The sequence below is a fragment of the Stegodyphus dumicola genome, chromosome 5, assembly GCF_044657685.1.
Source record: "Stegodyphus dumicola isolate Sdum_Otavi_A_Nest chromosome 5, ASM4465768v1".
Taxonomy (NCBI): Eukaryota; Metazoa; Arthropoda; class Arachnida; order Araneae; family Eresidae; genus Stegodyphus; species Stegodyphus dumicola.
In genome coordinates, this window is record NC_140772.1 from 25,239,263 (window position 1) to 25,263,664 (window position 24,402).

Below are 24,402 nucleotides of genomic sequence, written 5' to 3' on the forward strand. Positions count from 1 at the left end.
TGTAAGTACATAAACCTAAATATTTAGTCCATTTGATTCAAAATATTTCATAAGGTATTTGTAGAAAGTTCCATAAAATTACTATAGTCATATTTTCAGTTAGAGTCCTTTTCATAACAGAAAAGCTGAAAAAAAATCAACCCCTTTTAAAAAAACAGGTTGAATGTAATGCAAACAAAAACAAAAAGAAAAAAAAATATTGCCAAGGATGAAAATTAAATTGCAAAAGTAATCTTGTTCGCAAGCGCTTATTAACAAATAGAAAGGTTCAATATCGTGTTTTGAACATCACAAAAGGTTATTTAGAGTAGTTTGTGTATCTTCAGATATCAGCTTCCGGGCTCTTAGCCAGAAACTTCCGGTTCATGGCGTAAGACAAGAACAGCCATAATTCTGCTTCTTAACGACCGGAGAGACAAAACAAAAATAGTTTTGAGAAGCTTTATAGACTTTGAAAGTGACAAAAATCTTTTGAAAATTTTATCAAAACTGTTGAAGAGAAAGTAGTCGCATACCATAAATGAAATTTACATTTATTTATTTATTTTAAAAATAAGCCAAATTACAACATACGTTTGTAGAAATTTGTTACAGAGCTTTCCTTCATCAGGGGGGTTGAAATTCTTTAAACTTTAAAACTATTTATTTACTCAGTTAAATAAATAAATAACTGGTATCTGAAAACTGCAGAAATCTCAAAATACAGCCTGATGCCTCAAAGAGTGTACCATTCAAATTTGAATCAAAAATAAAAACTTAAAAGAATAAAAAAATATAAAAATTGCAACACTGAAAAAATTTCTGTCTGATTTTTGAATGTTGGTTTCATTTTAACGCCTGTTGATAATTTAAAAGTGACAAAACTCTCATAGACCTACTAGTCTAAGAATTAGTCTCCCAAAAGTTATAGATACAGAACAGGAAACAAATCTTATACAGAACAAAGTCTCTAATCCAGACGTCCATTATCCGGAATGATCTGTAATCCGGACCTCAAAGCCGGTTTAAGTGCATTTAACTAATAAAAGTAATCCACAAAACGTTCAAAAACACCATTTTGGGCGTAATATAAAATCTGAAGTCTTTCAGATTTTCTTTTTTTTAATATAATGCTTGCATTTCAAAGGGCTTATCAATTTCAGTAATATTCTTTTTACGTATGCAAAATACTTTTTTTATTTGTGAAAACAATTTTTCATTTTTAATAAATCTAAAGTTTAATCATACGCTAAAAAAATTAAATTATGCCGGAGGAATGCGACTAAAACAGTATATTTAAAAACATGCAAACTTCTATGAACAAGTACTGTTCAAATTAGCTATGGCATTTTGAAACGGAAATCAGAGTTGCCATGATAATGCGTATTTCACGTGGAATTCAATTAAAAGCTAGCTACATCTGAAATAATTTAATTATTCCTAACTTATGGAGCTTAAAGAACGTGATAGATTTTTCGAATTCAATGGACTTCCATTCAACATGTTATTATGTTGTTAATTTCAAATGAAAGTGAAGCCGCCGGGTAACGAATTCCGAGACGAAGCATGTTTGTGGGTGGTTTATGTTTAACGAAGGGAATAATTTATATTGAAACATGCAATCTAAGGTCGGTAAAATTAGAGAACTGTAATAAATCTTAAAAGCGGTTTAATCTTATTCAATGCTTATCAGTGCACATAAATGACAATAAATAATGCGAAAAGTTTCGAGTTTCGTATTTCAACAGAAATATTCATTTTAATCTTTCCCGAATGCATTTGGAAGAATTTCTTTTGCGTTATTCCTCGCGAAGATGTATTTATACTACGTTCTGTAAAGCTAAGCCGTGATTGGTTAAATTTACTTTCAGTTACCCTTTTCAAGCAGTGTTGTGTAATATGGAAAGATATCGAATTTGGGAGAAAGGATGAACTTAAAGAGAATTAAAATTTAGAATTGATAATTTTGAAGTCGCCAATTATTTGTTAACGCAGGCATCGTATTTTGTTACATCTTACATATCGGCGTCGTATTTTCCTGTCCTGCCACTCTGCCATCCCGACTACGCCTCAAAATTATTACATATATATATATATATATATAATCGAAATAAAAATTGATATATATGATGTACCAGCTTTTGTCTGGAATAAATAGAGTGGTGAAGAATCATAAATGTAGTCGTAGCTTAAATTATCAGACGATTAGTTTAAAAAACAGGATCCATTTATTATTTTTCAGGGGAAATAGCAATTACAAAAATCTGATCTCCGGAGTAAATAAAAAAGAATTACTAATAACTTTTTGTATAAAGTTTAGTGCATCGTTACATTAAAGAAAAGACCCCGATATTCCTTTGCGAGTTCTTTTACAGTCTCTAGAAAGGCGGAGCTTCCAAGAATTGACGTCAGCCTCGTCAGCCATTCCAGTTCGCTTTAAATATCTCCAGAACATCTATAACTGTACGTGTAGATAAGGCGGGAAAAACAACTTGACTACGGGGCTGAGGATTTAATTCCACGTACTTTCAAATAAGACCGTCGCCATTAAAAATGAAAAGAACATACAGTTAGAATTTTAAGTATATTCTTGACTATGGAATTTTATTATTACATATATATGTATATATATATATACCAATCCCCTTACCCAGCTTAAAAGTCTTTACCCGAACTTTATTTTTGCAGTCGTTGGTCGTAGTCATATAACTCCAATTACATAAGTGTTTTAAATGGCTAAAATATTCTTGTTTCGGCAATGCAAATTTAAAAAAAAAACGTTTAATTTTCTATTAATCGCGAAACCTAACTTTGAATTTAGTTTCCCGGTTCCTATACTTATATTTGGGAAAGTTCTACACTCGTTATGAAAAAATAAAATTAGAAGTTAACTCCTGTAAGACAAAAATTGACTGGGGCATTTAATTCCGAAATTTGGAATTTTTGATGTCAATTCCTACTTATTAGAATAGAGAATAGACCGCACATGGAAGTATATGGTGTCCACATCAGATATTTTAAGAAAGTATTCATCACATTGTATCAGCATAAATACAAGAAGATAGCTTTCCAAAATTTAGTTCTTAGGACAATGAGGTATTAGAATGCTAATAAAAATTTGAAAACCCGTCTGGTTAGCTTAACAAGTTTCGGCCAAAAGCTTTCCCTTGAACAGCCGATAGGTTAAATGTACTCAGTATTAAAAAGATCTAATGGGACACGATCTCAATAGAATGGTCTGGCTACATAGCTGGCTTTTCGAGTCTTTTCTCATGTGTAACGTTAATACGAGCCAATTTTCCTTAGCAACTGCGACATGAAGGCAATTGTCTGCTGAGAAGATGTCTCTCGTGTATTTGCCGTATACAGAGTCTAACCTAATCGGGCCCAAACAAAATGACAATGCTAATTTTCATTAACCACTTGCGCTAAAAAGACGTGCCTCGCACGTCAATATGCTTTTGTCTCAAACCGCGCGCAAAAATGAAAATAACGTGGTGCACACGTCGCCTAACAACGAGATTGTTTAGTTCTCGAGTTACAGCTCTGGATTGCACTCGCAGACGCGTCCCACCAGCGGCCGAGCGGTAACGTCGCTGAACACTGGTAATTCGGTCCGAGGGTTCGAATCCTGCGAACAGGTTGGCTGCATGGGCGTTTTCATGGTTTTCCCCATGTGTAACGTGTATACGAGCCAGTTTCCCCTTAGAAAGTCTTCCACGAAGGCATTCCACCCCTTAGGCAGATGGCCCTCGAGGCTTTGCCATAATCACACACACACACACACACACAAACACACACACATGCACTCGCAGACACGGAGCGGCGTAAATGAGACACTTTAGCGCTTGCTATATTGTAGCGCACGGCACGGCACCGCAACCGTGAAGTTTAGTCGTAGCGCAAGTGGTTAAGGACAGATGTTAATTTAAACCAGTAACCAGTTTAAACCAGTAGTATTTACAAAATTTCACTAATTCGCGTGTTTACAAAGGTCGGAGAAAATATTTAGATCATTACGACACCTTCACATACTTTCACTGGAAGTTTTTTTTGTATATATACTGGGTATTAAGCAGTTGAGAGTATGTATTTAAGAGGTTAAAGTGATATTGTAAGCAGTAAAAATTTCAAATCCTGATAACATTCCATACGCTGTCGGTGGGACCTCGATAGGATGTCCTGAGGATATACTGGGATGTGACATTAAGCACTCGGGAGGATGAGTTTAGGAGGAAACTGCGATATTACGGGATGTCCTGAGGATGTAGTAAGTAGAACTTTAAATCCTAATAACATCTCATACGCTGTCGATGGGACATAGATAGGATGTTTTTAGGATATAATGGGATGTGTTTAGGATGTTAGTGGGATCTCCCGGAATGTCCTGAGGATGTATTAAGTAGGAGTTCATACCCTAATAACATCCCGTACTCTGTCGATGGGACTTAGTTAGGATGTACTGGGATGTGATATTAAGCACTCGGGAAGAGGTGTTTAGGAGGTTTGCGGGATATTCCGGGATGTCCTGAGGATGTGCGCATATCCCGCGAGCAACATCCTCGGGATATCCCAAGGATGTTTTTGTGCATACATATATATGCACAAATTCGCAGTCGAAAAATGACTTAACTTTCTATTGTTCCTATTTCATCGGTATGAAATAATGGCAGAGTTAGACTAAACTTTGTGCAAAGAAAGTAAGTTTGAAAATGCAGTTTAAAATGAAAAAAAAGAAACTTTAAGAAAGAGTTGGATGGATTTATCCATCAAACTCTTAAAAATAACTCTTAGACACGACTTACCATTATTCAGTTTAAAATTAAATTTGACGCAGACATTATTTTTCAGAACGTATTCGACAAAAGTATTCTGAAGAGTGCATATAACCACGCATTCAACAAGCAAAGAATATTGATGAGATCTATCACTAGAACTTAAAGAAATGTGTCACCTAAGCCGGTAATGGGACAGGCATTTCAAAATCTTGTTTTTCTGTCATTTTAAAGCGGCATCATTACAAAAGATATTCCAAGAATTCTTTGATGAAAATTCATATGCATATGCTAGCTTGGGTACTTAGATTTTACTTATGAATGTTATTAGTTATGAAAAGCAAATATTTCAGGCTTTCGATTATTTTGACATTTGATTTTGGATCCTTAAGGCTTGTAAGATATTTGAGATGTTAGTTAACGTTCAGCTGCAATTTGAGCAGCTGTGACTATACATATATATATATATTATTTATTTATTTATTTATTTATTTATTTTTCACTTTTAACTATTGGGAAACAAAGACTATTAGCGTCATTTACTGAAAATAAATAACTGCCAAAAGTTCAAGCATATTCAGATACATTATAGAGGCATTAGGTATTTTTGGAAGCAGACATGATGAAAAATAACAAGGTCTTCACCGGGAATCGAAACGCGGACCTCTAAATTATGCGCTGAGCGTGCAGACCACTACACCACGAAGGCTCGTTAAGAAGGCGGGAGAAATACCGGTTAATCTTTAGAATATGGTAAGAGGTAGTTTAGCGACATTTTGGTAAGGCTATAAAGGTTACTAGCTAGGACTTTAGTAATAGTCTGAGAAGTACACAGTTCGAATCACAGATTATTTTGTCTCAGAGAAATGAGAGATCATGAGACATGTCATGTGACATTTTCCGGAAAATTCGGATCTTGATTTTAGCTAATAAGCACTTAGAAACAATTTCGCTGCTAAAGTGCAGAATCGCCCACTTATTTGTTTGGCGCTTTTTACAAGAGTAAGAAGAATTGGATTTTTGTCAAATTTCTTTGACTTTTTAAGTGAAAATAGGTCGATGTGTACATAGATAAAGTCAAGAGTGTGCGCAATGCCGTTTTTGTGCAATTCTGGGATGTTTTTTCAAGTGAAAATAGGTCGACGTGTACATGGATACCGCGTATGTGCAATTCTTAAAAACGCGCGAAGCAGTGGGCTATTCTGCACTTTCTCCCAATTTCGCACCTAATCTACGCCATGATTAAGCATTTTTGTTCCATAAAAGTTCTAGTATAAGCGTAATTCGGCTAGCAGATTGTTGGAAAAAATGTTGAGTAAAAAAAAAAATGCATGCCTTTACTTTGTGAAAACAAAACGGCGTCCAAAACAAAACTAGTAGGTTGCTGTAGCAGGGTTGGTCGCCACATTTTCGCCAAAAAATCGCCAATTTACCATAATGTAAAGATTCACCGAAATACCTTATAATGTGGACTTGTGAAAGACTAAGAAGCTAAAATGATATCCCCCTAACATAAGACTCAGGTCTGAGTCAATTCAAACATATTAAAAGTTGACGGAGAAGCCTTGAAGTGCGCTCTTGTGAAAAAAGCCCAGCCTTGAACTCATTGTTGAGAAATTGCTCTAAGGTGTCTGATATTTGCCTTGTACGCTGATTGTACTCTTGCCCTTGCCGGGTGTATTACTTGGTATGCTGCGGATTGCTACTTATTCGGTTCTGCATGGTCAATGCAGTGGTCTAACTTTTATCATTTTAACACCTTTTACTTAACTCTTCAAGCAAGCGTAAGTGGTCTTTTATAAGATAACAAAATACTGGCTTGAATATCAACAATCAAATTGACCTTACTCCCATTTGTTTTTACTTCCTTGTACGAAGTAAAAAGGAAGTATTGTAATCGCGAAAACTTTCAGGCAGCATATTTCAACGAAAATATCCATTTTGACCGCTATCGATTTAACGATGTTTTTGCGTGATATCTGTACGTAAGGACAGAATAAAAGACTCCTTTCCTCCAAAAAAAAATTATAAAACTGCTTTAAAATGAATTCTGAAGGGAATTTTTCGTGGCGTCTGTACGAACGTATGTACGTACGTGCGTATCTCGCATAACTCAAAAACGAGTAGCCCCAGAACGTTGAAATTTTGTATATAGAACTGCAACAACATGTAGATGTGCACCTCGTATTTTGGTTGCAGTCGGCCCCACCAAACGTATATAAATATATTTGTATATATATATCCACTCTCTTACCAGGCTCAGTGATCTCAGTTTTTTTACTCAAATATGTTTGTAAATTTTACATTTTTTTGCTATAAAAATGATTGAATTATGTTGTTCTTATCTTCCGGTTAAGGTTTTTATGCCTTTAGTAAATCTGTATGCAATATTTTTAGAATTATCAACAATTTTAAAATTGTTTAAGTGCCGCTAAGCCTAATAATGTTTTTGATGGCGGCCATTGCTCTTGTTGACATTTGAAACAGCAGGATAGCGGATTTGTTGCCAATCTAGAGAAACTTAGCTTCGCAACAACAAAGATAACGCCTTCATTTATAATTTAAATCATGCTTAATCCTTTCTGGAATTTTTTCGAGGAAATAAGTGTTTAAGATTTACTTCGTAATTTTTAATACAGATATTTTGAGTTTTTATGTATTTTTGCCTTGTCGCGAAGTGAAAACTGAATTAATTGAATGAGAAATACTCAGTCGTCTGTGAAAAACTGTTTCTTTTTTGTTTTGTTTGCTTAATGTCTTTTATACATCATTCTAGCTTTATTATTGTATTTGAATAGAACATGTGGCAACGATTATATAATTCTTTAAATGATATAAATTTTGTGCATTCTGAGTTATAATATGAACGAAATATAATACTGTTAAGTAAACCTAGCGCTAGAGTGTCGCTATGGTAAAGAAAGTGAAGTTAAAAGAATGCATTTATTCTATTGTGGTTTATGCGCTGTCGGCGAAGTAGGTTTAATTCAATCTAATAAGTTTAATGAAATGCAAGAATAAATGCGTATAATTTAATATTCCGTACAAGGAAGTCATGTGGTGTACACATAAGATTTTTTTACTACTAATCAAAAACATTTTATATAATAACGAAATTGAAGTATTCGTGAGACTGAAATGCTATAAGATACGAACTCATTTTCTAAGAATAATCATTTATATCTGTAGCCTCTATTTACACATTCTCCGTGAATTATTTTTATCAAATTGAAACATTATTCTTGGTCGTACGTATACTAGTAATCGAGCCTTACACTGCACAATTTCTAAAAGCTACGTGCATAAAGACTGCTCTTCATCCGGTTCAAAATACTTTGGGGGCTTATGTTTATGACATTAACCGAGTTAAGCATTCGCCAGCTGAGCGGCAAAGGAGGGATTTACCGAGGTTGTATGAAACATTAAATTTAACGATGCGGTGGGTAATTACAGAGTGGGTTAAATCTATTGGAAACAGCCACCTGTATTTTCCAGTACGCGACCAGGGCCGACGCCCACATAGAAATTGTGCTGTTTATGAGAACAAGAAAAACCCGAGAGCTGTAATAGCTTCTCTCCACGGATGTATAGTTCCAGGATGAAGAAGAAAAATGTTCGATTTAACATAACTGCTGCTCCTGATAGTGGCAATTTTTTACTCGTAAAAAGCATAAACACTGCAGGATACCAAAGAAACAACACAAGTGTGAAAAGCTGAAGCTTTTAAAAAGGGTATTTGGAATTTATATGATCATAAGAAACAAAGTGATAGAATGTTTTTAAATATATTCTAATTTTTAATATCGTTTTATTTTGATTATAAAATGGAAAATTGAACAAATTGGATTCTGTGTATCATTAAACAATAGCTGAGAAATCACGATAATAATCTGATTGGTTTACGATCTCCATTATTATTCTAAAATCGATTTATCAAAATAAGTTGCATAGCGAACAGCTTCAATAACACTTTAATTAATTAACCTTTATTTTAACTCTTAACTTATTTAATATTTAATTTAACACTTAAGTAACACTTATTTAAAGTTGCTAATTCAATGGAAATTTTGCTGACTGTTGGATGACTGACTGATTAGAAAATAAATATCAACTATACCCATAAATAGCTAATTTGATTTTGATAATTTTGTTTTCTAGTTTGATTTGCTCTGCGTGTAAGAAGTTTATAAAAGAAAAACTATAATTCTCTGAAGCTCTGAAACAGAAACTGAAATACAAAAATCCAAGTAAATAGCACAAATTCAGTTAAAGATCTACGCATGCATATATTAGAAACTTTTAGTAGTTTTATAGACGTAGTATTTGGATTTCATTCATATAATTAATATTAATGTCCATTTTACAGGATGCGCTACTGTAAGTTTCAAAAATAAATCATCAAGAAGAAAGAAATTACTGATACTCATTCCATAAAATCCAACATTATTTTTAGATAACAAGTCACAGGAAATTATCTGATTGGTTTACGATCTCCATTATTATTCTAAAATCGATTTATCAAAATAAGTTGCATAGCGAACAGCTTCAGTAACACTTTAATTAATTAACCTTCATTTTAACTCTTAACTTATTTAATATTTAATTTAACACTTAAGTAACACTTATTTAGCATTTAATTTAACACTTAAGTAACACTTATTTAACATTTAATTTAGCAGTTAAGTAACACTTATTTAACATTTAATTTAGCACTTAAGTAACATTTATTTAACACTTAACTTATTTAACATTTAATTTAGCACTTAATTAACACTTAACTTATTTAACATTTAATTTAGCACTTAAGTAACATTTATTTAACATTTAATTTAGCACTTAAGTAACACTTATTTAACATTTAATTTAGCACTTAAGTAAAACTTATTTAACACTTAACTTATTTAACATTTAATTTAACACTTAATTAACACTTAACTTATTTAACATTTAATTTAACACTTAAGTAACGCTTAACTTATTTAACATTTAATTTAACATTTAAGTAACACTTATTTAACATTTAATTTAGCACTTAAGTAAAACTTATTTAACACTTAACTTATTTAACATTTAATTTAACACTTAATTAACACTTAACTTATTTACCATTTACTTTAATAGTTAAGTAACACTTAACTTATTTACCATTTACTTTAACATTTAAGTAACACTTAACTTATTTACCACTTACTTTAACATTTAAGTAACACTTAACTTATTTACCATTTACTTTAACATTTAAGTAACACTTAACTTATTTACCATTTACTTTAACACTTAAGTAACACTTAAGCTTTCAAATAGAGATAAGAATAAATAGCCTAAAGTATTATTGAAAATTTGAAAATACAGTTAATTGATCCTCAGAGTCAGTTTTAAAAAAAGTAAATGTTGACCAATAAAAAACGCCGTTTAAGACAGCAAAATCCTATCGATCTCATAATGTATACAGGTCTTTTGGTAGCAACTACCCAGTTACTAAGTGAGGAGCTAAGAACATTTTTAAACAATTTTTTACTTCATTTAGCAAGACAAAACAAAAAGGCATACTAATAAAGTATTTCTCGAGTGTATTGGATGTCAAAAAAGGTTTATGACTGACATTGATGGAAAAAGTTGTGTTGTTAAGAAAGTAATTTCGGTTTGTAATTCAGATAGTGTTACGTTCGTTTTGTTATCCTTCTGTCAATCTTACAATTTTATGTCTTTTGAGATTTGGCAGCTGATATTTATAGCTTGGTATAGAAACAAATTCCTTGTAAATAAACATTTTCGACATATTTTACTTTTTTATTTTCATATAGGTAAGAATGCGGCTGAGGCTTACAAAAAGATATGTGATGATTATGATGTTGATTGCTTAGCATAATGCACGTGACGAAGTTTGTTTCAAAGATTTCGTTCTTACGAGCAGAACCTGAAGATGACCAAAGTTCTGCTCAACGTTCTGAAGTTGATGATGATAAAATTAAAGCCATAATCGAATCGAATCGCCATATAAATGTGCACGAGAATGCAAAATGGTCGAATGTATCCCACTGAACCATTGAAAATCACATGAGATATCTTGGATCCGCTAAGAAGCTCAATATTTGGGTTCTGAGTAAACTGAAAGAAACTCAATACAACGAATCAATATTTGTGACTCATTTCAAGCGTAATGAACTCTTGGTTTTGAAAAAAATATCACTGATGATGAAAAATGGGTCGTTTATAATAACATTAATCGAAAAAGATCACAGTCAAAGAAGGATGAATCAGCACAAATCATATCGAAAAGTAAATGGCATCATAAAAAGATCACGCTGTCAGGTCGGTTTATAAAGGTGTTTTATATTCTGAGCTGCTTCCAAGCAGCGAAACGATCAACTCAGATGTTTACTGCCAGCAACTGTTAACCAGAGAACAGGTGCTCCATTACCTAGCTGACATGATGTCTGCCTTACACGGATTAAAGCCCCTGCCTCCAGAAGCTATTTATTATCACTAAGCAAAATAAGTTTACAGTGGTATACAAGGCCTTCAAGAACACAAGGACATAAGTAACATAGTCATTAATAAACCCTAAAGAAAGCATGTTACAAGTAGTACCTATAGCATTCAAACAATAAAGCGAGTATACTTTCATAATTTGTACTGAAAATACGAAATACTTTCAAAACTGAGTCCAACTAATTTAAATAAAAACTATGGTACAAACAAACAAAATATAATACATCCATTACTGTATTATACACAATTAATTTCAATTAGACTCACAATTTCAAGAAGAACCATTCAATTTAGAAAAATGCATAAAGATAAACTAAGACAATAATAAACTGCCAAATAAAATTTCTTCATATGAATTCAGAATTAAGAACCAATAACTTTGATAACTGAACAATATTATCATAAAATACACTGAACCTGAGATATTACTACAATACAAAACATAAATTTGGTTTAAAAATAAAACCCCTCCAAGTAATATAAAAACTCTACATCAGGTTTGCTGGCAACGCGATAGAAATACAGTACAAGAATAATGCCAACATAAAGATATGAAAAATTTCAAATTCAAAAACCAAATGCATTCAAAAATAATTCAAATAAATTAATATAAAATACTGCCTTAAATTCACATTTTACAAGAGAGAACTCAAGTAAAACCAATCAAATTCACAAAAACAGGTCAATTCAGAAAAGTGCAAAAAAGGTATACAAAATAATTATTCTAGATTAGGTTTGCTGGCATCGCTAAGACAAATGCAATACTAGAAAAATGCCGACATAAAATTTTACAGAATTTCAAAATCAAATACAAAATGCATTCAAGATTAAAGCAAAGAAAATTAATGTAAAATAACTATCATGAATGCAAATTTTTATAATAGAATGCACAATTAATGCCTATCAAATTCACCAAAGCGGATCAATTCAATTAATAAAGAATGCATTAAGGTATGCAAAATAATTAAAATTGTCACAAAAATTTTCTCTTAAATTTAATTCGCAATTGCAAAACTGAACAAAATAATCATGATATATATATGATTAAAAACGATTTCAGTAGAAAACTGCCAGCAACTAATGAAATTGAAAGAAACAATCAAAGAAAAAAGGCCAGAATTGTCAAATCTCAAATGAATCGTGTTCCACCACAAAAGTGCGAGGCCTGACATATCTTTAGCAACACGCACGAAATTATTGGAGATAGATTGGGCAGTCATGTCGCATCTCCCCACATAACCCCGACCTTGCACCATTAGATTACCGTTTATTTAGAAGTTTACAAATCTTAAATGGTAAAAACTTCAGGAATGACGATGACCTCAAATCGCACTTATTTGAGCTTTTTATTGATAAAGACCAGAGGTTCTAAGAGCGGAGAATCATGAGGTTAGCAGAAAGATGGCAAATGGTCATCAAACACAATGGAAGATGTATTAGTGATTAAAGCTCATTTTTGTGCATAGAAAAAAATTGAGTTTAATGTCACAGTAATAAAACGAAATTACTTTCTTGCCAACCCGGTACTTGCGCTAGGTTTACATTTTGGGATCAGTATGAGCTGCAAATCTCGAAAGCCTTAGCTTGGTGTAAATTGTCTCATATACGTATTGTAACAGGAAAGATTGTTACAAGTTTGAAGAGTGATAAAACATAGCAAATGTAACAATTTTTATAATACACTGCGTTATGGAATATCAAATATGAAAACCAAAATGCAATAACAAACGAAAACATAGAAAGCTAAAAGTCATTTTGACGTCGAATATTACAAGACATAATGTCTGGCATTTATGAAACCTGTTCTAATTAACGGCCATCAACTGAATAAGCACAAACTAGCTAAAGAATTGACTGAAAATATAACTGAAGAAACTAACTGAAGAATTATTTATATTTAGAATATGCAGGGTGTTCAGCAAAGGAGACCCTGATTTCAGAAAAAAAAAATCTCGAAAACAAAGATCGATAGAGGAATACAACAACTGATATATTTATTCTGAAAGCTGTAAGTTGTTATATAGAAGTTTCAAAATAAACGTTACAAAAGCTACCAACAGATGGCACAGTAGCAGATGTTCCAGCAGCAGAAACTCACGTTGCTCAATGGAATACATGATTTCAACCTCTTCTTTCCATACATTAACATTCATTCTCGTTTTAGGGGTGGAACTAAACGTTCTTACGTCTATTGGACTGTAAGTATTCCGATTACAGCACCATTTGTTTGCAGCTTTTCTGACTATTACTTGGAAACTTCTGTATAACAATCCTACAGTTTTCAAAATAAATATATCTCTTGTTGTACTCCTCTATCTATCTTTATTTTCGAGATTTATAATTTTGAAATCAGGGATTCCTTTGCTGGACACACTCACGGTACAATATTCTGAAGTTCATTTTAGTTTGTTTAATGCTTTCTTTGATTATGATTTATTTCTTGATACTGGAGAATAAAGAGAAATTAAAATAATCACAGGAGAATTCAGAACTACGAATATCTTTGAAAAAAATCTGATGTGTACACCACATGACTTCCTTCTACGGAATATTAAATTATACGCATTTTTTCTTGCATTTCATTTAAACTTATTGAATTGAATTAAATCTACTTCGCCGACAGCGCATAAACCACAATAGAATAAATGCATTCTTTAAAATTCACTCTAGTATTTGTTTACCATAGCGACACTCTGGCGCTAGATTCACTTAACAGTACTAATAATTATATAACATTTAACTTATATAATAATTATATAAAGGAAACTAAGTTAACTGTTATATAATCCAATAATTATATAACAGTTAACTTATATTTCGTTCATATTATAACTCACAATGCAAAAAATTTATATCATTTAAAGAATAGAATTATCTAATCGTTGCCACATGTTCTATTCAAATACAATAATAAAGCTAGAATGATGCATAAAAGAAATTAAGCAAACAAAACAAAAAAGAAACAGTGTTTCACATACGATTGAGTATTTCTCATTTAATTAATTCAGTTCTCACTTCGCGAGAAGGCAAAAGTACATAAAAACTCAAAGTATCTATATTAAAAATTACGAAGTAAATCTTAAACGCTTATTTCCTCGAAAAAATTCCAGAAATAATTAAGCATGATTTAATTTACAATAATAAATGAATGCGTTATCTTTGTTGTTCCGAAGCTAAGTTTCTCTAGATTGGCAACAAATCCACTAGTCTCCTGTTTCAAATGTAAACATCAATAGCCGCCATTAAAAACAGGCTTAGCGGCACTTAGACAACTTTAAAATTGTTGATAATTCTAAAAATATTGCATACAGATTTACTAAAGGCATAAAAACCTTAACCGGAAGATAAAAACAACATAAGTCAATCATTTTTAAAGCAAAAAAAGTACAATTTACAAACATATAAGAGTAAAGAAACTGAGATCACTGAGCCGGGTAACAGAGTGGATATATATATATATATAATAATATTTATATACGTTTGGTGAGCCCGATTGCAACCAAAATACGAGGTGCACATCTACATGTTCAAGCAGTCCTATATACAAAATTTCAACGTCCTGAGGCTACTCGATTTTGAGTTATGCGAGATACGTACGTACGCACGTACGTACGTACATACGTTCGTACAGACGCCACGAAAAATTCTCTTCGGGATTAATTTTAAAGCAGTTTTATAATTTTTTTGGAGGAAAAGAGTCTTTTATTCTGTCCTTACGTACAGATATGACGCATAAACATAGTTAGATTGCATTCGGTAGCGGTCAAAATGGATGTTTTCGTTGAAATATGCTGCCTGAAACTTTTCGCGATTACAATACTTCTTTTTTACTTCGTACGAGGAAGTTGAAATCAGCCATATAAGTTACTGTTAAAATAAACATCCTAGCTTAGCTTGTTTCTTCGACTACCTGATGTTCTTTGTAACACTTATATACAAAAGGTTATGCCATTTAGCTATCAAAGATGATCTTCACCTGCCATAAAAAGCTCCGAAATTGCTGAAAGTAGGTGCACCGTAAAATATTAAATCATCGTAAACGCATCCATAATTCCGTTTACGAGACTCAGGCGTGGTATTTGGACAATGCAAGCCGTAAATGGACAAGCGGGATCCATCCTCGGAGGAAAAATCACCGTGACGCAGAGATGTCTGTTGCCACGATAATTCATTGCCATCTCTGATGAAAAAATACGACAGATAAATAAAAAAAAAGAAAGTAGAGTGGAAGAAAAACGAATAATCATCCCGAGGGAGGTAGGCCAGGAGATAGTCTAATGCGATTAGTCCTTTTCATTGTTTTTTTCCCTTCGCCATTTTTTATTCTCTTTTTTCCGGTGCACAGATGTTACTGAGGTCATAAGCGAGTCGAGATATTTCGGACAGTCCTGAGGGATATTTACTCTCCCTCTCACGTAAACGTCACTTCGAGAGTCAATGAAAAAAGTAACCTCATATATTCAGAGGAAAGAGCGAAAGAATTAAGGAAGATAAGTCTGTGGCATTAGTAATGCACGCTAAATTTAGACTAACGTTTAGAATTAAGCCTTTTCCATAGATCTGTAACGAACTAACAGATACAGACACAAATATATACAACGACTTAATACATCCATTTTGATTGACTTAAGCGAGAGAAAAGTAATTAAACAAATGCAGGAAGTTGTTGAATTTTGAAAGAAATTTATCAAACTTTTAAGTGTAGAAATTCGTTCTTATGTATATTTTCCAATTAATAAATAAATGTTAAATTATGTTAATATAAGTCATTAAAATTATATTAAAATTGTATTGTTTTTTCAAACAATATTGATAAAGTAATAAATCTCCTTTATTTCAGATAATATATATTTTTAATGTATTTCTTTTAGCCAAACCTGCGTTTATATAATTATGTACGCCCCAAGCGGGATAATGGTTCGTGACTGACTACCGTTCCGAAGGACCTGAGTTCGAATCTCAGAGAAGGCACAGATGTTTGTAAATGTATAGTGCCTGGACGGCATAGGGGCACTCAAAATATGCTGCGAGACGGAAGTCCTATTGAGAGGTTGGTGATAGGGGAAGAGGGATGGGAAAAACTCGGACCCGTCCCCCGGGGGTGCTCTCTTTCAAAACTGGGGCGGAACTGAGCAAAGTCGTCCTGTATGGTCACCTGTATGGTGCCTTAAGCTTCGTTCAGACTGAGGCGTAAAGGGCATAAGTGGTTAAAGCCTAGCTTCGTTGCCAAGGCAACCAGTCTGTGCTACGTCACAAAATCTGGTTTAGGGCTCGTAGCATAGGATTCAAAGTTTTCAACTTTACGCCGAGTTTGGGATAAGCGCCGACCAATCAGAGCGAAGCTAAAACGAAGCGGTGTTCTACAGAAGATTTCGCTGTCACAAAACAAGCAAAGCGAACGCGGAAAATCAGTCGAACAGGAGAACAGTGCGTGAAAGTTGTAGACACATCCACACATGCGCAAATTTAGCTTCTCTCATTGGCCACGGCTTACACCCCGTTCTCGCAAGTGTGAACGGAATTCCTGTATTTTATGCCCTTATGACTACGCCTTACGCCGCCGTCTGAACGCAGCCAAAGGAGCTTGCCAACGACAGACGTAATCTTGTCTTCTTCCGAAAATGAATTTCGAAGGCTTGCTCTGATTTCAGACAAGCGAGATTAATCACAATAACAACAGTTCTGTCTGCTTATTTACCTTTACCGGTTAACGTTACGCTCAAATTTTTAACACCTCGAAGGTCTTCCGAGGTTTTATTGCTTTAAGTGGATTTTAGAAACCTGGCAAAATAAAAAGTATTGATTCTTGAAGGAGATATTTGTTATAAGCCTTGAGCTCCAGAGGAGCAGTGAAATAAAGGCCCATCTATACCTTAGTGTTATTAAATTAGTAAATAAACATTTCTATCATAATTTATGATGGGAGAATATTATAGTTATTTCCTGTTTATCATATGCATTGCTACTTTTAATAGCCCATTTTAAATATGTGATTTTATGTTGCACATCTTGAATTTCTGAGGGATAAATTAGTAAATAGAGTAGTTGCATGCGTTTAGCTTAAAATTGCTTTAGATACGAAGATTTTTTTTAGGAAAATAATGAAAATTGTTTTAAGTATCATATGAAGATCAGATTGCAAGCTTTAAGAATGTTTTATTTTTGTAATTTTTTAGTTTTTTAACTATTCTTAAATTTCTGACTTTTTAAACTCTTCGAAATGTTAACCATTTTACTTCGTGTTTCTTAAAACTGAATGATTTCCATATTTTTTAAAATTTAAAATATACTTATTTTAAAATTGTGAAATTTTAATGGTAAACGTTGTCTGCAAGACAGCAATCCAAATTTTCAAATTACGATTTAGTTATATATAAAGCATACCTTTTACTTATCGTAACGTTAATATTCACAGTTTGATGTTAAAATAGCTGTGGTTTATTTTATAAGGTATTTCTCCCGCCTTCCTAGCGTGCTTTCGTGGTGTGGTGGTGAGCACACTCAGCGCGTAATTCAGAGGTCCGCGGTTCGATTCCCGGAGAAGGCGTTGCTAATTTTTTTCCTGCTTCCAAAATACCTAATGTCCTCTACAAGTGGCGCCCGAAATAAAAGGGTGGTGGATGAAAAACCCCAGTCGCCCTTCAAAAGGAACACTTTATAAGGTATTCCCCCCCTTTCTAGCGTGCTTTCGTCGTGTAGTGGTCAGCACATTGATCCGGTATTTCAGAGGTCCGTGGTTCGATTCCCGGAGAAGGCGATTGCTAATTTTCAATTCTCCTACTTCCGAAAATATACCTAATGTCTCTACAGTTTCCCCGATAAAAAAAGTCAAGCTGTTTGTTTTAAAGACAGTTTCGTGAATTGAGACTAATAAAAATTATTAACTTGTAGAGACATTAGGTATTTTTTGGAAGCAGGCAAGATGAAACATATGCAACGCCTTCGCCAGGAATCGAACTACGGACCTCTGGAATACCGGCCCAGCGTGCAGACCACCACACCACGAAGGCATGCCAAGAAGGCGGGGAGAAATACCTTATATACTCCCCCTTTTAAAGAGCGACTGGGGTTTTTAGGGGACCCAATCGCCAGATCCTGGGTGTGGAGAATCATCATCCACCACTCTTTTAGTTCGGGTGCCACTGTAGCGACATTAAGTATTTTTTGGAAGCAGGCAAGATGAAACATATGCAACGCCTTCGCCAGGAATCGAACCACGAACCTCTGCTATACCTATTAACCAAATGGTAAAGGGACAGTGGCCGCGTCCTCCGTCATTTGTCACTTGGAATACCGGCCCAGCGTGCAGACCACCACACCACGAAGGCGGGAGAAATGCCTTATAAACTTATGGTAAATGGGACACCAAATTAACTTTAATTAGTCATTTCACAAATTTGATAGTAGTTGTTTATTATTTCTAATCTCAATATAAGTAGCAAAATAGCTGTCAGTAGCAAGTTACCGATAACCACCAATAACAATCTGCCCACCAGCGGCCGAGGGTAAAGTCTCTTAACGCTGGTAGTTCGGTCTGAGATTTTCTCTTAGGAAAGGGCTCTTAGATAGCCCTCTTGAAAAGCATCCCTCCCCTTAGACAGATAGACCCCGACAGCTTTGCCGTAATTAAATAAACCAAACCAAACCAAACCAAAGCAACAACAATCAGACACGCTTTTACACGGCTTTTCTTTATTAATATCAAATTAATTTTGTGTTCGGGAAAGGGAAGATGTTATCAGTAATAAAATTTAATTGAGCCTATTATTGTCATCATCAATCAAGATTAGAATTTTAAGGTAAATAAATAACTTACAAAATTATATATTTTTTTAAGCACACTATATTAAAAATGTTTCAAATTACATGCTTTTTTTAATGCACTATAAATAAAAATAATCTTCATCCGTTCTAAAAAATAACCTTAGCCATTGTTCTTAGTCAAATGTCATTAAAAATTTAATTATTAAGTTACTAACAATGAAAGTCTCCAAATTTTCAGCCCAGAGAGGCAATTTGCTCAGGCTCAGGTGCGTCTTAATATCATTTTGGCATTTTGTGTTGCTTCACTATAAAACGACGGTTCACTTTTCAAATTGTTGCCACCAAATATTAGAGCCTAGCATTATATTTAAAGAAATTAAATAATGAAGAATCTGCATGAATGTATGGTATATTTCTCGCACTATGAAAAAACAACGGCATCTAGAGACATCAAATTTTGAATAACGTAGTCCTCCATTCAAATATGGGGGATCTGGAAGCCGGAATTTGTTTTATTATCTTTTTCATATTTTGCAAAGAATTTATGAGTTTTTGATTAAGAAACACAATGACTTGAAAGTGAGCAATGGCAACACTGTAAGGGAGAAAAATAAATTCTAAAGATATGCTCTTTCTAAATTATACTGCGATATTACTGTTGAATTGAATTTTATGGTTTAAGTGCGAAGAATATGATGTTTAATATATAACAGCAACACACAAAAGTTTAGAAAAATGAACCTTTGAGCTTTTCAAATATACTTTACTTAATAATTTTCAGTTCGTAGAATATGAAAAAATTAATAAAGAAACTAAAATCATTCATTGCTAATGTAGGAAAACTTTCGTAATCAGTATAAAAATGAAGTATGCATTATTAATTCTTTTTCATCTTCTGATTTATCAGATAATATAGTTCAGTTAATTCATTTAAATTTCCCTTTCATTTAGAAATCCGCTTTCATTATTTCTGAAAAACTGACACAATTTGGCAAATTATATTAAAAATTCCAAAACATATTCATTTAGGAAATTATGTTTTGATCCATAAATGGTCCGAAGATCAAACGTCCACGATTATTAATTAAGTAAGTAATTTTATTATTAAAAAACGACCTATGAGAAAGTTTTAACACCAAATATATACAATGTTTATTGTGTTTTGAAATGATTCTTCACGAACATTGCATTGCTATCTTAAGGGGACTCATACACGTTAAAACCCATAAGATGTTCGAATAGGTGACTGTCGCAAGAATTGGGATAACTTATTTATTTTAAAAGCAATTACTACCAACTTTTTACAGCTGACTACATAATATAGCTGCTTTCTGAAACAGTAATCAGAAAGTTTGTGTTGCCACAAATATTTTTATAATTTAATCCGCTTTGTGACAACATTTTTCGTCATGTTTCCAACTTGAGCGCACAGTTTAAAACATTCTGTTTCATAATTTAATTCCATATTTAACATATAGCTCTTATAACATTTGGAAACTAATGTGAACCTAAAATTCTAAAAATTTCATGTTAATTTTTTTATTTTATTTGGAGATGAGTTTATAAAATGTATTTTATTAAAAAAAAATTGTAATGTTTCCGTCCATAAAATTTTTCAATACTAAAATATTCATCATATTTTTGGTTCAGTTGGAAAATAGTGCCCATATAAAAAATTCCATCCAATTTCAAGTATGTACCATTAGCCATTTTTAAAATATCATGCGCGCAAGATGGAAACATGGCGAAATATTTTGTCACAAAGAGGATTAAATTACAAAAATATTTGTGGCAACACAAACTTTCTGGTTACTAGTTTCCAAAGCAGCTATATTATGTAGTCAACTGTTAAAAGTTGGAAGTAATTTCTTTTGAAATAAATAAAATATCTCAATTCCTGCAACAGTCACATATCGAAGATCATGAGGGGGTTTAAGGTGTATGAGTCCCCTTAAATCAAATGAGCAAAACGTGTCAAAAAAGTTTGGGTTGTAGTAGCTAATCAAAAATTAATATCAAGATTTACCGAAACAAAGAGAGAATCCAAATTATGTAAACCAAGTAAAGTTTAGTAAAGAAACTCATTGTTTCGTGAAATAGTGTTATGCAAAAAACCGTTTAACGTTTCCATTTATATTTTCAAAAAATTAAAAAAATACGGAAAGTAACTCAGTTCAATTTTGTTCCCTTAAATTCTAAATCAGTAATAATTCTTAATATTTCTTTTTTATTAATTAAATTCCTACTATTAGCTCACACTCTCCTTATATCTTGTTCAAATTTTTAATCATTAATAAAATATACTTTTTATTCATCCACTCAAGTTCATATACATTTTTCTAAACTTGTAGTGGATGACACTTGATGTTAATACAGTTTCTTCACATATTAAATTCAATTTCTGCTTATTTATTCCTGTTTATCGGAACTAAAGATACGCTGTTTTTGTTAAATGTATTGCAAGACTTACAAATAATGAATGTCTATTAAGAATTCTCATGTGCTGTAAAAATTAATTTTATAACAACTTATAAATAGTTTTATAACAAATTATAAAATATTTAACAAAAATAAGTGGCAACAGTAAAACAGAGTTCTAACAATTTTTAAAGTGTATGGAATTAAGGAATTGTAGTCAGTTCCTACTTATTTATTCCTGTTTATCGGAACTAAAGATATGCTGTTTTTGTTAAATTTATTACAAGACTTACAAATAATGAACGTCTATTAGGAATTCTCACGTGCTGTAAAAATTAATTTTATAACAACTTATAAATAATAGTACATGACAATGATAAATGGGATTAAAATATTTAACAAAAATAAGTGGCAACAGTAAAACAGAGTTTAACGATTTTTAAAGTGTATGGAATTAAGGAATTGTAGTCAGTTCCTACTTATTTATTCCTGTTTATCGGAACTAAAGATATGCTGTTTTTGTTAAATTTATTACAAGACTTACAAATAATGAACGTCTATTAAGAATTCTCATGTGCTGTAAAAATTAATTTTATAACAACTTATAAATAATAATACATGACAATGATAAATGGGATTAAAATATTTAACAAAAATAAGTGGCAACAGTAAAACAGAGTTCTAACGATTTTTAAAGTGTATGGAATTAAGGAATTGTAGTCAGTTCCTACTTATTTATTTCTGTTTATCAGAACTAAAGATATGCTGTTTTTGTTAAATGTATTACAAGACTTACAAATAATGAATGTCTATTAGGAATTCTCATGTGCTGTAAAAATTAATTTTATAACAACTTATAAATAATAGTACATGACAATAATAATAGATGATAAATGGGATTAAAATATTTGAAAAAATAAGTGGCAACAGTAAAATAGTGTTCTAACGATTTTTAAAGTGTATGGAATTAAGGAATTGTAGTTTTATAGAGTTGGATGAAGCTGATGTGATGTCCCATTATGTAGCGAAAATTCGTCCCATATTTCGATGTTAACGTGGTAATAATATATGTTTAATATATAAAATGTCCCTTGCTTCGCAAACGGAGAATTCGAAAAGAAACTACAACACAATGCAAGCAACGATTAGAGAAAGAAATACAGAAGCAGGTCAAGCATATGTCACCTTCAGTCGTGTGAAATCATTACGTAGATAGAATATTAATTGAAGAACTGGACTGCTCGAAATTCACTGGAAACGTTCCTTGCAATAATGAAGCATTGCAAGAGATGGATAGAATGAGAAATTATACATCCCCATCAGCTTCATACATTAAAAACGAAAAAAATATTGGTACTACTTTGGTAGACGGTTGCACGGATTTTTGGCGATTTACGTTGGCGCTATTGTTGGCGCGATTTTTACAATCGTCAGCCATCTTGAAAAACGCTGTTTTTACGCATAGTAAAGTATTCGAAACTTGAAAAAAAAATAAATATCGTTAAAAGTAATGGATTGTTGTTGAAAATGTCGTTTTTTAAGATGGCAGGCAAGTGTAAATAAATACATTTACTATAAGTATATAATACTTATTATTACTTTCATATTATTCAGGTTATTATTACTTTCATATAGCAAAAAAGAGAATAAAAACACCGCTATAAAAACATTGTGCCAACGTTTAATTAAATTAAAATATTACTGAAATTGAACATCGAATTAAAAACCATCATGCCAACATTTAAAAGAATTAGAATATTATTAAATTCAAATACTTTAAAATACGTTATATAGAATATAATTAACATTAAAACATATGTGACAATAATTATCTCAGCAATTTTTTAAAATAGTGTATTAATTTTTTTAACAAAAATTGAAGTATACAATTATAAAATAAAAGAAAAATATGTGCTTACATTTTTTTGAGTCATTTAACCTGTTGTTTATTGATAAGTACCACAAAAAAATCGGAATCATAATTGAATCGGCTCTTTCAACCATCTTCAACTGTGATCCACATTTTTCGCACTTCATTGAAAAAGCAATTAGCGAGGTTTCCTTCAAAAATTTAAAATAAATATCCTCTGACACTATTAACAATTTATAAATAAATCTTTGATTAGGAAAGACAGGTTGGCCAAAATAAGGTCTCAAAGGGCAATTGTTTTATTCCAATACCAATAATTCTTGGCAATTACCAATAACAACATTCATCTTCGAAACGGAGATATCCATTCCATTTGAAATCTGAGGAATTCGAAGAGATGAATAATAAAATATTAAAATGGCGCGGTAATGCGCAAATATTCAGTAACCAATCAGGGAGCTGATTACATCACGCATAGAATTAAAATTATTTAAATAATCATTCATAATAAAATCATTTTTAAAACAAATGCAAAATTAAATTGTATTTTAATATTTAACAGCCATAAATAATGTTTAAAACATTAGATTAAATTTATAGATATTAATAAAACCAATTACTTTTTAAGTAAGGTGACGTCATTGAATTACATCATCCACAACATAAAATTATATAAAATATTATAAACAACAAAATTTTTATTTCAAATAAAGTGCAAAATTAAATTGATTTTTTAATATTTAAAACACGGAATTTATGCATAATAAAACGCATTATTTTTTAATAAAATGACAACAAAGTATCGGTTACCATAAATAACTTCTCCAGCAATGGGTTTACCATAAGTTGCATCACTCGCCAAAAGAAAAATCGCCAAAAAATTTCCAAAATCCGTGCAACCGTCTACCAAAGTAGCACCAAAATATTAATAATGTTAATAAAATGTAACTAAAATAAAAATTTTCTCTGTTGACCTAAGTCGGAATTGACTTTAATTTTTTGTATATTACTTGTTTATTTAAGCAAATAGAGATATATTTAGAAAAATTGGCTTTCTTACTAAACATTACGCGTGATGCTACATTGGTGACATCGATAAATCCT